Source organism: Pongo pygmaeus, chromosome 5, assembly GCF_028885625.2.
Source record: "Pongo pygmaeus isolate AG05252 chromosome 5, NHGRI_mPonPyg2-v2.0_pri, whole genome shotgun sequence".
NCBI lineage: Eukaryota > Metazoa > Chordata > Mammalia > Primates > Hominidae > Pongo > Pongo pygmaeus.
Genome location: NC_072378.2, coordinates 113,912,542 through 113,929,286, shown reverse-complemented (window position 1 = coordinate 113,929,286; position 16,745 = coordinate 113,912,542). Strand labels below are relative to the sequence as shown.

The 16,745-nt window shown below is 35.6% G+C and overlaps 1 long non-coding RNA gene across 1 annotated transcript; it reads left to right on the top strand.

Moving 5' to 3' along the window:
* Positions 1 to 9,417: 9,417 nt before the first annotated feature.
* LOC129038823 (uncharacterized) lies at positions 9,418 to 14,751 on the top strand. The gene is made up of 3 exons (XR_008503234.2): positions 9,418 to 9,772; positions 12,033 to 12,098; positions 12,424 to 14,751. It is a non-coding gene; the product is annotated as an uncharacterized LOC129038823 (long non-coding RNA).
* The last annotated feature ends 1,994 nt before the right edge of the window (positions 14,752 to 16,745 follow it).

The window sequence follows — 16,745 nt, the reverse complement described above, 5'->3', positions numbered from 1 at the left end:
GCCTCTAGGAGCTACTATTCTACTCTCTACTTCTATGAGGTCAACTTTTTTGCCTTCCATAAATGAGTGAGAACATGCAGTATTTGTCTCTCTATGCCTGGATTATTTCACTTAATATAATATCCTCCAAGGTTCTCATTTTAACCAAACAACATGTCCTGGTATAGGATGTGAATTTAGATTTAGCAGGTCAACTTTTATTTCAACACTGTGGAGTTTGGAAAGCACCCAAGAAGTCAACGAGAAACCAAACCTTTTAAGAAGCCTGGGGCAAGTGCATTTAAGTCCATTTTCCCATCTATTACCAGGGCACTGGGCGAGGCCACACAGGCTCTGTCCTGCACAACTTCAAGGAACATGCAAAGAGGCAGCCTGTGTATAACATGACGAAGGATGGACAAATCAACTGATCTTCAAAGTCCCTTTGAACTGAAATTTAATCATTCTGACAATGGATACTCCAGTATTTCTCTATATCTTCTTCACATTTGCTTTTTAAAATGTCATTTTTTAACATATATTGTTTTAATAACTGTTCTGGATTAAATTTGGTTTAGAAATAATTTTCAATTTGTTTGTGTGCTGCTTTATGTAATAAAATGAAATAGTAAATATTGAAAATGTTAATGAGTTTTAAAACGTTATAAACCAAAAAAAAAAAAAAAAGTCATAAACCTCAGGAAAATCAAAATCAGTAACTCATCTGTCAGGCCATAGGCATGGTGATTTAAATTGAGATCACTTACAAATGTAAATGGATTATCAGATGTCAAATACTTTTACTTTCCATTGTAATTCAAATTGAACATGGGTAAGGCTTAAACATCACCATAAACACTATTTGCTCTAGAGTGAACCTCCTTGTAAGAATTACTGGTCTTGGAACTCAACCAAGGGAACTTAGTTACTGAATTGCTAACAGGAGACCCAGGGTGAAATGATTCTCCCTGTTAAGTGACTCTAATAGTGGTAGAATCCAGCTCTTTTGTTTTAGGCAGTAGTATATTTATGTCAAATCACTATACTTCATATCCAGAAAAGATGCAGGGAAGCTTCCAAGTTTACTAATGCCATCTTGACTGACATTGAGTAAGTTTTCCTTTCTTTGCAATTTTCAGCTCAATAGTATCTTACAGTGCAATGTGCCAGGAAGTCTACAAACTTGAAACTAAGCCTTTCCTGCTATAAATTAAACCTGTTTCCTCCTTGGTACAAACCAAATGCTTAATTATCTCTCTCCTTTTTCACAATCCCTTCATAGAGTCCAGGACTCTTTGATCTTCCTATTTTTTTCCACCTCTAGAATTGGGCATTATTTTAAAACTTCCACCAGTTTTATGGTTCATCTGGAGTCTACACTAACTTAAAAACTGGGCAGAGTATTCACTTTGATATCTGAGTGCTTACTATGTGCCAGGATTAATGTTCACAATATCTTGTGATACATATATTATTACCTCATGAATCATCACAGCAGTCTTAAGAGGTAGTTCTGTTATCCTCCTTTTACAGGTGAGGAACTTGAGGCAGAGAGAGGCTAGGTAAATTGCCCAAGATCACGTTGTGCAAATTCCCCAAAGCAGAATGTGTGCTCATAACCATTGCTCTGCACTCCTTGTCTGTTACATTAAGCTTGCTGGTTTGGTTACCCAATTCCTAAACACTGATGACCAACATATACTAAATTGCCTCTGGAACATTCTTCTGGTAAGTAGTATCATTGAAGTCTAAAAGCAGGTTTACCCATGAAACACATTTAACTAATCTAAGAAATTATGCTCTAGGCCTGGCGTAGCAGCTCACACCTGTAATCCTAACAATTTGGGAGGCTGAGGCTGTAAGATCACTTGTGCCTGGGAGTTTGAGACCACCTGGGGAACATAGCAACACCTCATCTATACCAGAAAAAAAAAAAAAAGGAAGCCAGGAATGGGGGTGTGCACCTGTAATCCCAGTTACTTGGCAGGCTGAGGTGGTAGGAGTGCTTGAACCTGGGAGGTCGAGGCTGCAGTTATCCATGATCGTGCCACTGCACTCCAAACTGGGTGACAGAGCAAGCAGAGACTCTGTCTGAAAAAAAAAATAGAAAGAAAGAGAGAGAGAGAAAGAAAGAAAGAAAAAAGTAAGCTATGCTCTAAACACATCTCCTCATCCAGTACAATCTCCTCCCAGACCACTCCCACCCAGTTTTGTGGATTTCTTTTTTCAAATGATGATTTTGATATTCAACCACTTTTTCATGTTGAAAATATGGTATATATACACCAAGGAATACTATATGGCCATAAAAAAGAAGGAGTTCATATCCTTTTGCAGAGACATGGATGGAGCCAAAGGCCATTATTCACAGCAAACTAATGCAGGAACAGAAAACCAAATACTGCATATTCTCACTTATAAGTGGGAGCTAAATGTAGAGAACACATGGACACACAGAGGGCAACAAGACACAGGGGCCTTTGAAAGGGTGGAGAGAGGGAGGAAGAAAAGGATCAGGAAAAATAACTAATGGGTACTATGCTTAATACCTGGGTGATGAAATAATCTCAACAACAAAACCCCCAGGATACAAGTTTACCTATGTAACAAAGCTCCACTTGTACCCCAGAAGTTAAAAGTTAAAAAAAGAGAAAACATTGAATTCTACTTGAACTATCAGATATTGTCTGTGCAGCATTTAAAAATGTACTAAAGCAGCCAAGCCAAGTGGGAGATAAAAATAATAATAATAAAGGTAAAAAAAGTAATGTACTAAAAATATGGAGATTATATAGAAAACTATAGAAAATTTAGACTAGCATTGGTAACTGAAAAGTAAAATAACAATCAATAAAATGATAAATATAAAAATAATATATTATTCTGAATTGTTCATAAGATAGACGAAAAAGACTTCCTAAGGAACAATTTTCTACACATTATACTCATCTCAGCCACTGCATAGTATAAATGTGTGTTTTCAGATAATTGGGACAAACCTAATAACTTTGAGATAATAGAAATCAAAACAAACTGAAATCCTAGTTTGAAGGCTAAGACTATAATTTCAGTAAGTCTAAATTTAGTGCTTAATCCACTAAGGAGTGTCCTTGGCAGTGAAATTGAGATACAGTACACACCAGTGACCTCTTCGTGTCACTGGTGAGCTTTCCTTGGCTCCCTTCTCCCTATCTCTTCAACGGGTTCCCACTCCAGTGCTATCGGTGTGCTGCTAGAGAACAAGTTTTTTAAAAAAATTTTAAATCACAGCTAATCTTTTCCCAAGACAAACAGTATTCAGTGTGAAAAGAAAGCTCCTGGTTAATTTATGTCGCTTAGAAAACCGAAACAGATAAAGGAATATCCTTTAAAAATCACCACCAGACTGTAATATAATCAGGAACTGGGTAAATTCAACAATAGAAGGAAGTCAAATAGACTGACCTTTCCCAAGTTGTTTTAAAACTGACATGTGAGTGGAAGTTACTGGTGTGGTTTTGTTGCCGCTTCTTGTTTTCCTAAGGAATTTGGAATCTGAGCAGGGAAGTCGCCTGTTCTTTAAACTAGCAGTAGAACAAGAAAGAATATACTCATCCTTCTAGGGGACAAAAAAATAAAGTTATTCTAGCTGGAATGCACCTCCCCAAAAGAGATAGATAGAATCACCAACCAAGAATTTAAACAAGAAGTATTATTTATCTCTTACTATTGGCCCGTACTGTCCTAAATATTGGTAGTGATGAAGGGAACAATTGTGCAAAAGGAGTATTGAAACACATGGAGTTCATAAATGGTCTCTTCTCTCAAGTTTACAGTCTAACTCAAAATTGTTGTATTTTAAGCATGTTTGGAAGTATTTAATTTTTTGCATCATTGTTGTTTGTCATTCTAAAAGTTACTGCTATAATGGCTACAGAAACTGTGGTTCCTGAGTTTTCTGACATAGAACCAATATATTGTTATATGTTACATATTATTTTGTCTTTTCATATAAATACATTAACAAATTACCAAAATGTAGGGGCTGTTGCTAAGCCATCTGCTTTAATTTGGGTTTATAAAATATGATCACTAGAACTATGCCCCAGGTTTTTAAGGGTGCCTATCCAATTTATATTTTTCAGTCAAAAAGTAATGTCTCCAAATAAAACAGCATCAATAGCTTTCCAACAGCCAGTATTAGAAGCAGAACTCCATGGTCAGTCATTCCAGTATAGGTTGTATCTTCACCCAGAATTGTTTCATGTTTGAAATCTTCAACTTCAAACCAATAATCAAATTATCCTCTATTCGTCTAACTTCACCACCTTCTCTCCCATTACCATCTCTGAGTCTGTATGGGTGCTGCTGAATTTCCATCGTCTCCTGTTTCTTCTTGGTTTCCATGCAGGACTGCATGGTCAATGGCTTTTAACGTCTCTCACATCAGTGTCCTTTCACATTCCTTCATCCTCCTCCCACACCTGTGCTGTTCATCCTCAACCCTGTGTCAGTTCATGATCTGTTTCCTCTGTAACTGAGTAGGCAGAAAAAAATCTCATCGCTGTGTTGATGACAGTGTGGCAAATTCATGCATTTTTTGACCTGGCTATTCTACTTGTTCTTACTTTTTAAATTCATTTCCTATGGAAATGCTGTTAACCTTTTTCATTCTCTTCAAGTCTTCCTCTTTATTCTCCAAAAATCATATTTAAGAGATAACTTTGCCTCTTCTTTCACATAAAAAATAGAGGTTATGTGAAATGGCTCATGCCTATAATTTTAGCACTTTGGGAGGCCGAGGCGGGTGGATCACCTGAGGTCAGGAGTTCAAGACCAGCCTGGCCAACATGGTGAAACTCCATCTCTGCTAAAAATACAAAAATTAGCCGGGGGTGGTGGCACGCTCCTGTAGTCCCAGTTACTCAGGAGGCTGAGGCAGGAGAATTGCTTGAACCTGGGAGGCAGAGGTTGTAGTGAGCTGAGATTGCACCACTGTACTCCAGCCTGGGCGACACAGCGAGACTCTCTCTCAAAGAAAAAAAAGAAAAGAAAAAAAAAAAGAAAACCATCAGGTTTGATCCTTTTCAGTCTTCTTACTGTAACTTGCCAATATTTATAGGTCATCATTTCACTCTTCAAGACCTAGCTGAAAAGCCATCCCTTTGTTGTGGCCACCCTGTATCATTCTCTTCCTCTGTCAGTCACATTGTGAATATAATCACTATCAAAATGACAGATATTTTAGGAATGTATTTCAAATTTCCTGCTTTCTACCAAATATCTCTTAATTTTTAGTTCAGGAAATGTAGCCTATAATACTTGTTATACTTTTTAGAGTTTAACTTTTAAAATAAGGTAATACATTCATATTATTCAAACTTCACCAGGCACAAAGATGAATTAGTGAGCATTCTTACACTCTTGGGCTTAACTACAGTTTCTTGTGTATTTTCTAAAGATATTAATATAATATGTAAGTAATTAATCTTGCATCTTCCCCTGTGCCCATACTTTTTGCATACATACATAGTATATTATAGTATGTATGTATCACTATACTGTACTGATATACACCCATCACTTAACAATAGGTACTAGAAATTATTCCAAATCAATACATAAAGTATTACCTCTTTCTATTTTATAGATACATAGTACAGATTAGAGACTGCCACAAATTCCTGGCCACTTCTCTAATTAAGAGGTAGAGTCCACTTTTCTCCCCTTGTATCTGGGCTGGCTCTGAAACTTATTTTTCTCTATAGAATGAGGTAGCAGTGATGCTGTATAATTTCTGAGATTTACAGCTTTTGAGATCTTAAGATATCTACAACTTTATGTCCTGAGAAAACTCTGTTGGAAGCTAGCCACTATGCTGGAAGAAGCCCAAGCTATGAAGAAAGGCCACATGGAAGAAAGCTAATGCTAAAACCCTCCAGTTCAACAATCCATGCTGATTTCCCATCCAACAGCCAGCACCAACTAACAGGCATTTGAGGGAGCCATCTTGGATATTCCAGCTGATTTAATTCTCCAGATGACCCTGTGATGACCCTAGTGGACATCACACAGAACAGAACTTCTCAACTAAGCCTAGTCACCCATGGAATTGTGAGAGAAAATAAATAATTGTTATTGTTTTAAGCCACTCTGTTTTGGGTAGTGTGTGACTATCAATAGATAACCAAAACACATAGTAATCCATCATGTGGGTATATGCTGTTTTATTTAACCCAACCTCTACTGATGGACATTCAGGTTGTTTCTCCTCTTTTGCTATTATAAACAATGTTGTAATTAATAATGATGTAAATATGTCACTTTTCATGTGTGACTGTATCTGTGGGATGAGTTCCTAAAATTAGAATTTCCGGATATAAGAGAATATGCACTTACAGTTTTGATAGATATTACAAAATGGTTATCTGGGAGATTTCACTAACCTACACTTCCAGCAGTAATCTATGAAGTCACTATTCTCCTACACCTTGACTAATACTATGTTATTAAACTTTCTGATTTTTGCTAATCTAATTGGTAGAAAATGGTATAATTTTAATTTGTATTTCCATTTTTAAAATAACATTTATCATATTTTAATATATTTAAGAGCCATTTGTATTTTCCTTTTTCTAAATAGTCCATGTTCTTTGCTCAGGTTCTACTGGGATGTTGGTTTTTTAAAAAATTGATTTATAAAAACTCTTTAGGGAGTTTAATCATTGATTTATGAGTGGCAAACATTTTTTCTGTTTGTCATTTTTCTTTTGGCTTTACTTAGAGTAATATTTGCCATGCATAACTTTTCACTTTTATGTTGTCAAATTTATCAAAATTTTAACTATTTTGATAGAAATTCTGCCTTGGATTCTTCTAACACTTTTTTTCACATTTAAATTTTGTTGTATCTTTTAACATTTAAATCTCCTCTGAGATATGAATTTCCTTTTTTAGGTCATTTTCTGTTATATTTAATTATGTTTCAAATCTTGCCTATTGCCTGTGTGCTTCTCAAGGGCAGGAAACCTCTCTTTTTCATGGCTGTATCCTGAAAACCTAGCACAATGGATCATATATAAAACAGTCTCAGTAAGTATTGATACCATATGAAATAAACTTTAGGCCTGCACTGGGTTCCAAAGATAAAGCCACTCTTTCTGACATCATCTGGGAGGAATTTGTTGACCACGAACAAAGAAGCTACATTTTGAACAAGCATGTTTGAAACTCTAGAACTTAAGGCTCAGCAATATAGAAATATTTTTGAGTCTTTTTTCTCCAGCTGTGTTTACTGTCTACGATGTGTGACTTCTCTCTCTTCTGATGCTAATTAATTAATACCCCAAATGCCAAACCTTTATTTACCACCCTGCACACACAGATCTCTATTAGAAGTCTGGAATGTTGATGGTTGGGTAGGTATTTTAACCTAGCTTAACCTCTATCACAATAATTAATTTTAATTGCTTTTCATCTTGGTTACATGATCCCCCAACTCCATGGAAATGACATAACCTTGTAAAAAATTTAAAAAAAAAAACCTTGACATGAGCTTCTTAAAGAAACAGAAGTGAGATTTGACTTGAGCATTCAGTAACCAAAGGTGTAAGATACCCAAAACAAAGGAAATGTGGTGCTTTCACTGCTTGTTTTTAGTGCTGCCACTGCTCTCCCAAGGAATGTTGCTGCCTTAAACTCTGTTCTGTGGCAGATACTTCCTGCCCCTATACATCACCTTCAGATGTACTAAATGATCAAGATCTTTACCATCTGGCCACTCCTCTAGCTCTAGTGTTCCAAATGACTTACATTTTTAATGGTTCTTTGTGATCTCCCTGATATAGAAATACATGTATGCAAGGACATGTGCACTCAAAAAGAGTCTACCTTCCTTCTTTGCATTCCTGTGTGCTTTAGCCAGAAGAGATGTTTTAGGATGGTGGTACAGTGAGGAATTTATGAAACAAGGGCCACTGGGCCACTGAGATGACTATTTGTGGTTAAGTGGAATCCAAAAGGATGATATGGGGTATCTCTTTCTTTACAAGTAGTAGCCACTGTCATTGAACAAATATTTAAATAATACAAACAATTGTTAATAATTATTTAGCTCCTCTTAAATGAGTCACGTGTCCCCTTTCCATGTATAAAAACTGTATTTATACTTTGTGTTTCCCTTATGCTACTCAAAAGATCACAATAAAAACATTCTCTTGAAAAATTTAGTTTATTTCATTGACTTAGAAAAAAAAATTTTTTTTACTGCATTTTATGCTAGATTCACACATTTCACATGGTGGTTGAACATATAAGGAAAGATATATTTTTACCACAGCTTGATAACATTTCTTCAAGATGCTATCCTCACAACAGATTATATTTATTCAGAAAATTTGAAGCCATCTATTTGAAATTACCTCTAGTAGTTTGTTAAAATGTAACAGATCCATTTATAGACTTTTAAAAGATGGAATATTTATAAAGTTACAGTTGTTTGTTTGCTTGTTTGTTTGTTTTTTAGATGAAGTCTTGTTCTGTCATCTCGGCTCACTGCAATCTCCACCTCCTGGGTTCAAGTGATTCTCCTGCTTCAGCCTTCCGAGTAGCTGGGATCACAGGCACGCGCCACCACGCCCAGCTAATTTTTGTAAAGATGAGATTTCACCATGTTGGCCAGGATGGCCTTGATCTCCTGACCCATTGATCCGCCCACCTCAGCCTCTCAAAGTGCTGGGATTACAGGCGTGAGCCACCACGCCCAGCCAAAGGTACAGTTATATGTCAGTTATACAATAGATTCCCAATAGGGTAAGACCCTAGGGGAGTAACATCACTAGAATCTGATGTGTCCATCTCAAATAGTTTTTTACTGAATTGATTATGTCTCAATAATATTTTGGAATCTTGATAAAAACTTACTTGGCTAAAGTATACCATTAATATGACAATATTCTATAATAAATAAACAATGGTATTTACCATATTACCTTTACCATGTGTATTTGTATCCAAAACACACTCATTTATACCATATCAAGGCATAGCAACTCCAGCTTGTTTGAAGAACATTACTTGATAAACAGCAATGAAGACAGAAGAGTTGATGGAAATTCTGATATTACTACCACCTCCTTCCCCTACTACTGCCCTTGTAAAACACAGAAATAGTTTGTTCATGTGACCAAATTGAAGTCTTCTTTCACTCAGGAATATAGAGTATCCAACATGCATTGTGGTGCTTTAAAGATGGTCAAAATTCTTTGACATTATCTCATCAAAAGGTGGTGTCAATGTCCTTCTTTCCCAGAATCTGGGTGGGCTCTGAGACTGCTTTGACCAATAAAGCATAGTGGAAGTGAAGCTGTGCCAGTGTCTCGGGCTCAGGCTGAAAGAGACTGGCAGCTTTCACTTCCTGTCTCTTGGAAGTCTCTTGAAACTTCGGACCTGGGGGAAGCCAGCTGCCGAGTGAGAAGTCTTGACTATCCACAGATGGCAGTGAGTATAGAGAATTTCTGCTAGGTCTCCTGCGTTTCAGCCATCCCAGCCCAGGCACCACGACACATTATCAAAGGACTATCTCGAAACTTCTCATCCCAGCAAACATCCAATGGAGAAGAATGAAGACTCCAGACATATGATCCCACTCTAGCCATCCCAGGAGCCCCCAGCTATCCAAACAACTACAGCTGTGGCCACAAACATCGTGTATCAGGGACAAACTCTCTGCTTATGGCTGCTCTAATCCTTGACCTACAGAATCATGAAATTTGTGGACACGGGCATGATCTTGATTTTGGTGATGGTTTCACAGGTGTGTACCTATGTATGCTTATCAAAGTGTGCATTTTAAAATGTGCAGTTTATTATATGTCAATTATATATAAAGCAGTTCAAAAATTTAAAAATAATTGTTGTTTTATACCACTGAGTTTTCAGGTGGTTTGTAATATGACAACAGATAACCTGAACATGCACTTCCTATGTTTTATGTTTATTTCTTCCTGATATTTATTAAAATAAAAATATTATTAAAATACAAACTTGGCATATGAAACTTTATTAGGTATATTAAGTACTTTTTTTACAATATTCAATTTGTTTTTATTAAAAGTCTATAATCTAGACTATAGATTATACAGTCTAGATTATAATCTAATCTATTATATTAGATATAATAGATTAAATGAGTTGGCTTTAAAAAATCACATTATGGATTATTATTGATAATATTAATATTGTTTTTTACTGAAGTGAATTTCTTACCAGAACAGATTCTAGGCATTTGCACATTCACTCTTAAGTTTCTAGATCCAAGTCCATTCCCTAGAACGTATTAGATATTCAATAAGTGTTTGGTAAAAATATAAATGAAATATGGAATAAAATCTAAACTTTTTCTTTTGTTTTAATATCTTTATCTAGTATATCTTAGTTTAAATGTATTGCAAATGATTTCAGGATACCAGTGTCTACCTGAGCTAGATTGCTCTCAAGTTTTAGTTTAATATTCAACCAAAAATGCACATTATAAAACAATGTACCTTCTATTACAAAAAGTTTGCATGTGATGGAGCCAGGTCCCTTTGAGTCCAGCACCTAAGTGTCTAATCACTAATTCATCCTCGTGACCCCATCAGGAAATAACATGACCACAAGTCTAACTGACAGGAATGAGACCTACAGAAGAACAAAAAAGGAAGAAAAGTTAATAATCTTTTTTCTGTCCATTTTCTTCTTTATTGTAGGTCAGATGTACGTGATGGTTACCATTATAACTACATACTATGAAAGATTAATCAGTAGAAAGAAAACAAATTAAAGACACACAAAAAACTTCAGAGAATCAACTTCTGGTCAAAAAAGTCCTCCTTTAGCCAACTCTAAACCTCATTCAATCATTATTCTCTATACTCTTAGAAAGCATTCAGAAGATATAACATTTTTTAAGGACTTCAAGCAGCAAATGGCAGAAGTGACAAGAATTGAAAATAGAAGAAAATTTTGTTTTGTTTAAAGAATTCTAATTTTAATATGGGAAGAATGCATTCATATTTATGCCAGATTCATATATATGAAATATATATATATATATATTTCTTGTAAATGTACTTTTGCTAACAAAATAGGAATTCAGGACAATAAGAAGGTCTAGAGGAAGCACCCTTTATGAGTAATTGGTTTCAATGTTCGTATTCTGAATCTAAACAATAAAAAATCAAAACTCTGCATTTTCTCAATAAATATGTTTTTCTCTGTGTTTTAAGTCTCAAGAAGTTATGGTAGAAATGCTTTACAGAAAATATTTTTCAAGCCTGGCGTGGTGGCTCATGCCTGTAATCCCAGCACTTTGGGAGACTGAGGCAGGCAGATCACTTGAGGTCAGGAGTTCAAGACCAGCCTTTCCAATATAGTGAGAACTTGTCTCTACTAAAAATACAAAAAAAAAAAATATTAGCCTGGCATGGTGGTGCACACCTGTAATCCCAGCTACTTGGGAGGCTGAGGCACGAGAATCACTTGAACCCAGGAGATGGAGGTTGCAGTGGGCTGAGATGGCACCACTGCACTACAGCCTGGGTGACAGAGCAAGTAAGACTCTGTCTCAAAGAAAAAATATTTTTTTTCATATGATAATACTACAGCTAGAAAGCTAGAATTCTTTTTTACTGATTGTTATATTAAGTCCTTTCTGTTCACTAAACATTACTAAGCATGAAAAAAATCTTTGTGCTGTGGTAAGAATGCTGAAAAATGTATAATTAAAATTCGGATATATGAATAACAACTTCTCACTATAGTTTGGAAAATAAACTAGTATTGGTATATTTTTTGTTTGTTTTAAATAAACTCATCACTGGAGTTCTAATAAATTTTGCTTCTAGACCATGTGAAAATTTTAAATTAGAAGCTATACAGCAACTAATTTTTAAATTAACATAAAAATTCTCATTTAAAATGTTCTGAAAATTTTTAAACATATGCAGTTGCTATAATTTAATACATTCCTCTGTCTTTTACTGTCACTTAATACATTTCTCTGTCTTTTCTGTATCCCTTGTATTTCCCAGCAGTAACTCATGCTTTCAAAATATCAGGAAGCAAATGAGAAAAGGAAAAAAAGACATTCATTATATATGGTAAGCCAAATAATGAACTAGCTAGATAGTGCCTCAGAGACTGGAGGAAAATGGCATTGTTAACATAATTGTTTTTCCAGTTAATAATTAATATTGTATAATCTGACCTTAATCTATAGGCTTCTTTTTCATTATAATCTCACCAGAAGTCCTTAATTCTATTCAAATGTTACCTATTTTAGATGATCTATTGCCTCATCCAATGGTTCCCAGTTTCTCAAATACACTAAAATAAATAGCTCTAGTTGGTGGTTTACTTAGAAAGAAATGTTACCCCGTGGTCACTTAAATCCAACATCCTCAAAAATTCTTTTTTTATATAAAGCTGCGAAGTAATCCTGCCAAAGGACACTTTGGGCTCCGCAGTGAGTATAATTTTTCCTTAAAAATTGCCAATTTCTTGATCTATATTCTATGATAAAAGTTTTAATATTTTGATGAGTTAATTAGTATTGCTTATTGACCAACATGTTCTATTTAGTGTACTGCTTCACCAAGTGCCAACATATACATCTCCAGTGACTGCTGATGGCTGAGTCTCATGTTAGTAAATTTCTAAACATTTTTCTTAGTACATGGAGTAATGTGTTATGTTGATAAATGTTTGATGACACTTATATGTAACTACATTTCAGTAATTCGAAGGTAAGAAAAAGTTGCCATGACTCCCATTTCTTTGAAATTGTGTACAATGAAAGGCTTCTCAGCATGATACCCCAACTAAAATTTAGGGGTGTGACAGCACTTATAAGTAAATCCATTTTGTTTGAGTAAATATTGAGTTTCATTTACCTTTTAGCAAATTCCCAAGTAGCATCTCCATAAATTTAAACTGATTTTACTTATTGAGTTCTATTATTAACTTTAAAAGACAATCTACTTTGGATCATTTTGAGCATCACATATTGCTTACATAAAATAAGTTTAAATCTGAGTCAATAATGATACTAAGCAAACAAATAAAATCATTGGTCACTGTATTAAGTCTGTTTTCATGCTGTGGATAAAGACATACCCATGACTGGGCAATTTACAAAAGAAAGGTTTAATTGGACTTACAGTTCCACGTGGCTGGGGAAGCCTCACAATCATGGTGGAAGGCGAAAGGCACATCTCACATGATAGCAGACAAGGGAAAAGAGCTTGTGCAGGGGAACTCCTTTTTTAAAACCATCAGATCTCGTGAGACTTATCCACTATCAGCACGGGAAAGACTTTCCCCCATGATTCAATTACCTTCCACCAGTCCCTCACATAATACATGGCAATTCAAGATGAGATTTGGGTGGGAACACAGCCAAACCATATCAGTCACCTTTGGAGAATACTAGAGAATTAACTAACTATTCCGAAAATCAGTAAATAAAGGGAAAAAAGCAAACATTTTTTCTGTCTTTCCATAAAAAATTGTACTTTGAACAACCAAATGGGTGATAATGAAAGAAAGTTCCTCTTTATAAAAGTAACTGAAGAGGCCAGGTGTGGTGGCTCATGCCTATAATCCCAGCACTTTGGGAGGCTGTGATGGGCAGATCACTTGAGCCCAGAAGTTTGAGACCAGCCTGTGCAACATATCTAGACCCTGTCTTTAAAAAGAAAGAAAAAATTTAAAACAGTAACTGAGCATCAGCTATTGTGGGCACACTGCCTATGGGTAGCCCTGCTTCACAAGGAGCAGTTAAAAAAAAAAGTAACTGAGTAGATAAATGAGAAAGGAATGATAATTACAATAACAAGATGTGGCAATCCTGATTTAATTAATGAATCTAAGCAAAAAGCAATGGCTTTGAATAGAACACAGAAAATAAACAACTAAATATTATGTGCCTCCTGGTTGAAACATACACAATTATCTATGATTTCATCTTTTGAACCTGAATCTGATCAAGCCTCTGGATCTATTCATCAATTTATATAAAACACAAGAGACACAGAAAAGACAAAGGAATGTACTAAACTACAGCATGAGGTACAATCAGCAAAATTCATACCATGGAAACTATAGAACAAACAATTTAGTTTCTTGCAGAAATAAATTGCAAGGGAAAAATAAAGACATCGTTAAAGACACTTTGGAGATATGCTTACCAGATGCAATTTATGGATGTGTATTAGCATTCCCCAGAGAAACAGAACCAAGAGGATATATATGAGTATATAAGAGGGAATTTGTTATGGAAGCCAGCTCAAATGATTATGGAGGATGAGAAGTTCCACAACATCCCATCTGCAAGCTGTACAACCAAGGAAGCCAATGTTGTAATTCAGTCTGAGTCTGAAGGCCAGAGAAACTGGGGTCATTGGTGTAATCTTGGAGTCTGAAAGCTCAACGAAATCAGGAGAAGACGGATGTCCCAGCCCCAAGAGGGAGAGAATTTGCCCTTCTTCGTTTTTTCTTCTATTGGAACCCTTAATAGACTGGATGATGCCTGTCCATATTGATGAGGGTAGTTCTTCTCTACTCAGTTTAATGCTTCAAATGCTAGTCTCTTCCGAAAATTCTCTCACAGACCCACCCAGAAATGTTTTACCAGCTATCTGGCTATCCCTTAACCCAGTCAAGTTGACACATAAAATTAACCATCACAAAATGTTATTTGGATTCAGATTTTAATCAACAAAGTGTGAAAAAATAATAAGATTATTGGAGAAATTTGTGTGTTGGCTGGATATTTAATGACAAGAAAGTTTTCATTTTTGCAGGTGTGCTAATGGTATTGTGGGTTTTATTGAGTCTTTATCTTCTAAAAATACTTCCTAAAACAGTTACAGAAGGAAAGATTCATAATCTGAAATTTGCTTCCAAATTATCCAAGAGTCTGGTGTTGGGGTTGGGGACTGAGTGGAAGTATAGACAAGGCAATCTTGGCCATGGGGTTCATGTCCAAATTTCTTATTCTTATTACAAGGACACCAATCAGATTAGATCATGGCCCACTCTAATGGCCTGATTTTAACTTAATCACCTTTAAAGTTCTCTTTCCAAATACAGTCACATTCTGAGGTACTGGGGGTTAAGGCATTAGTGGGAATTTGTGGGGACATAATTCAGTTCATAACAAGTCCATTCAGAATCTTGCTCTGTTTATTTGTAATATCAATGCCATATAAACTGCTTAAAATGGTTACCTTCAATATTGGCTCAAAAGCTAAACTTTGTAAGCTCCTGGCATTAATCACCATGCTATACTTTGCAAAGTCCACAGCCCAACAATCCTAAGCACTCCTTCACTTTCAGACTAATTCTATAGTTCTATTTTCTCCAATATGGTAGTCATGCATGAACTAGTAAACACTTGAAATGTGGCTGATCCAAACTGAGATGTGTTGTAAGTATACATTACACTGGATCTCAAAGACTTAGCAAGAAAAAAAGAAAGATATCTCGTTACTAGTTTTTGTATTGATTACATGCTGAAATGATAGTTTGGATATACTAAATTAGATTATTAAAGTTAATTTCAGCTGTTCCTTCTTCCTTAAAACAATATGGCTAGTATATAACTTTAAAATTATGTGCTCACTTTATATTTCTATTGGATGGCACTTTTCAAAAATACAGGTACCTGTCATTTGACCTAAGATTCGCTTCAAAGACTTTCTTAGACTTCCAATTTATAACTCTCCCCAATAATCCCTTTCCTTTTTGCACCACACATTTAATAACCTAGGTGCAGAATTCTAGTGCTATATGCAGTCCTTAATTCACATTTCAAACCTGAAGAACATGTGCCTACTTCTTAGGCAGACAACATGTAATGCTAACTTAAAAAATGCCACTGAAAGTTGTTATATTTATTGAAATCCTAAGTGATGGATAGTTCTGCTGCCTTTTACCATTTCCAAGGAAAAAGAGAAGCTATAATAATAGCAATTGACAAAGATACTCTCATTTTTCCTTTACCAGTGGTACTAGATATTCTCAGGCTGCCGCAGTGGCTTACACCTGTAATCTCAACACTTTGGGAGGCCAGTGTGGGAGGATCACTTGAGTCCAGGAGTTCAAGACCCCTTCTCTACAAAAAAATTTAAAAATTGGCTGGGTATGGTGGTACACACCTGTAATCACAGCTACTTTGGAGGCTGAGGTGGGAGGATCACTTGAGTCTCAGAGGTCGAGGCTGCAGTGAGCCATGATTGCACCACTGCATTCCAGCCTGGGTGATAGAGTGAGACTCTATTTCAAAAACAAATAGATAAATAATGTAAAAAAGATACTCTCATATTTCATTTATAAAGAACACTAGAAAAAGTCTTATGCTCCAATTTTACCAAAACACTAGAACTGGGCTTATACAGATTTCTAGAAATTTTTGCAATACTTACATATTTGCAGCTGCTAAATTTTGTGACAAAGATAAATGTTTCATTTTGCTTAAAAGTTGATGCTGAGAGGAGGAATTGTAGTTAGGAGTATTTCAGCATCAGTAATTTTTTACTTTTTCAGCAACATAAAATATGATTAACATCCACTGCTTGTACTTCTTGGCAGGCTCAGTTGTATCTTACCCAGATTTTCATTTTAGTACAATTAATCTATACAGGTTTAATTAGGTAGATTTAAATGCCATCAAATGAGTATACTTATCTGGCAGCACAACAGTGGCTCAAAACCTACAGGATTAAAAACTTTGCATTTTGGCTTAC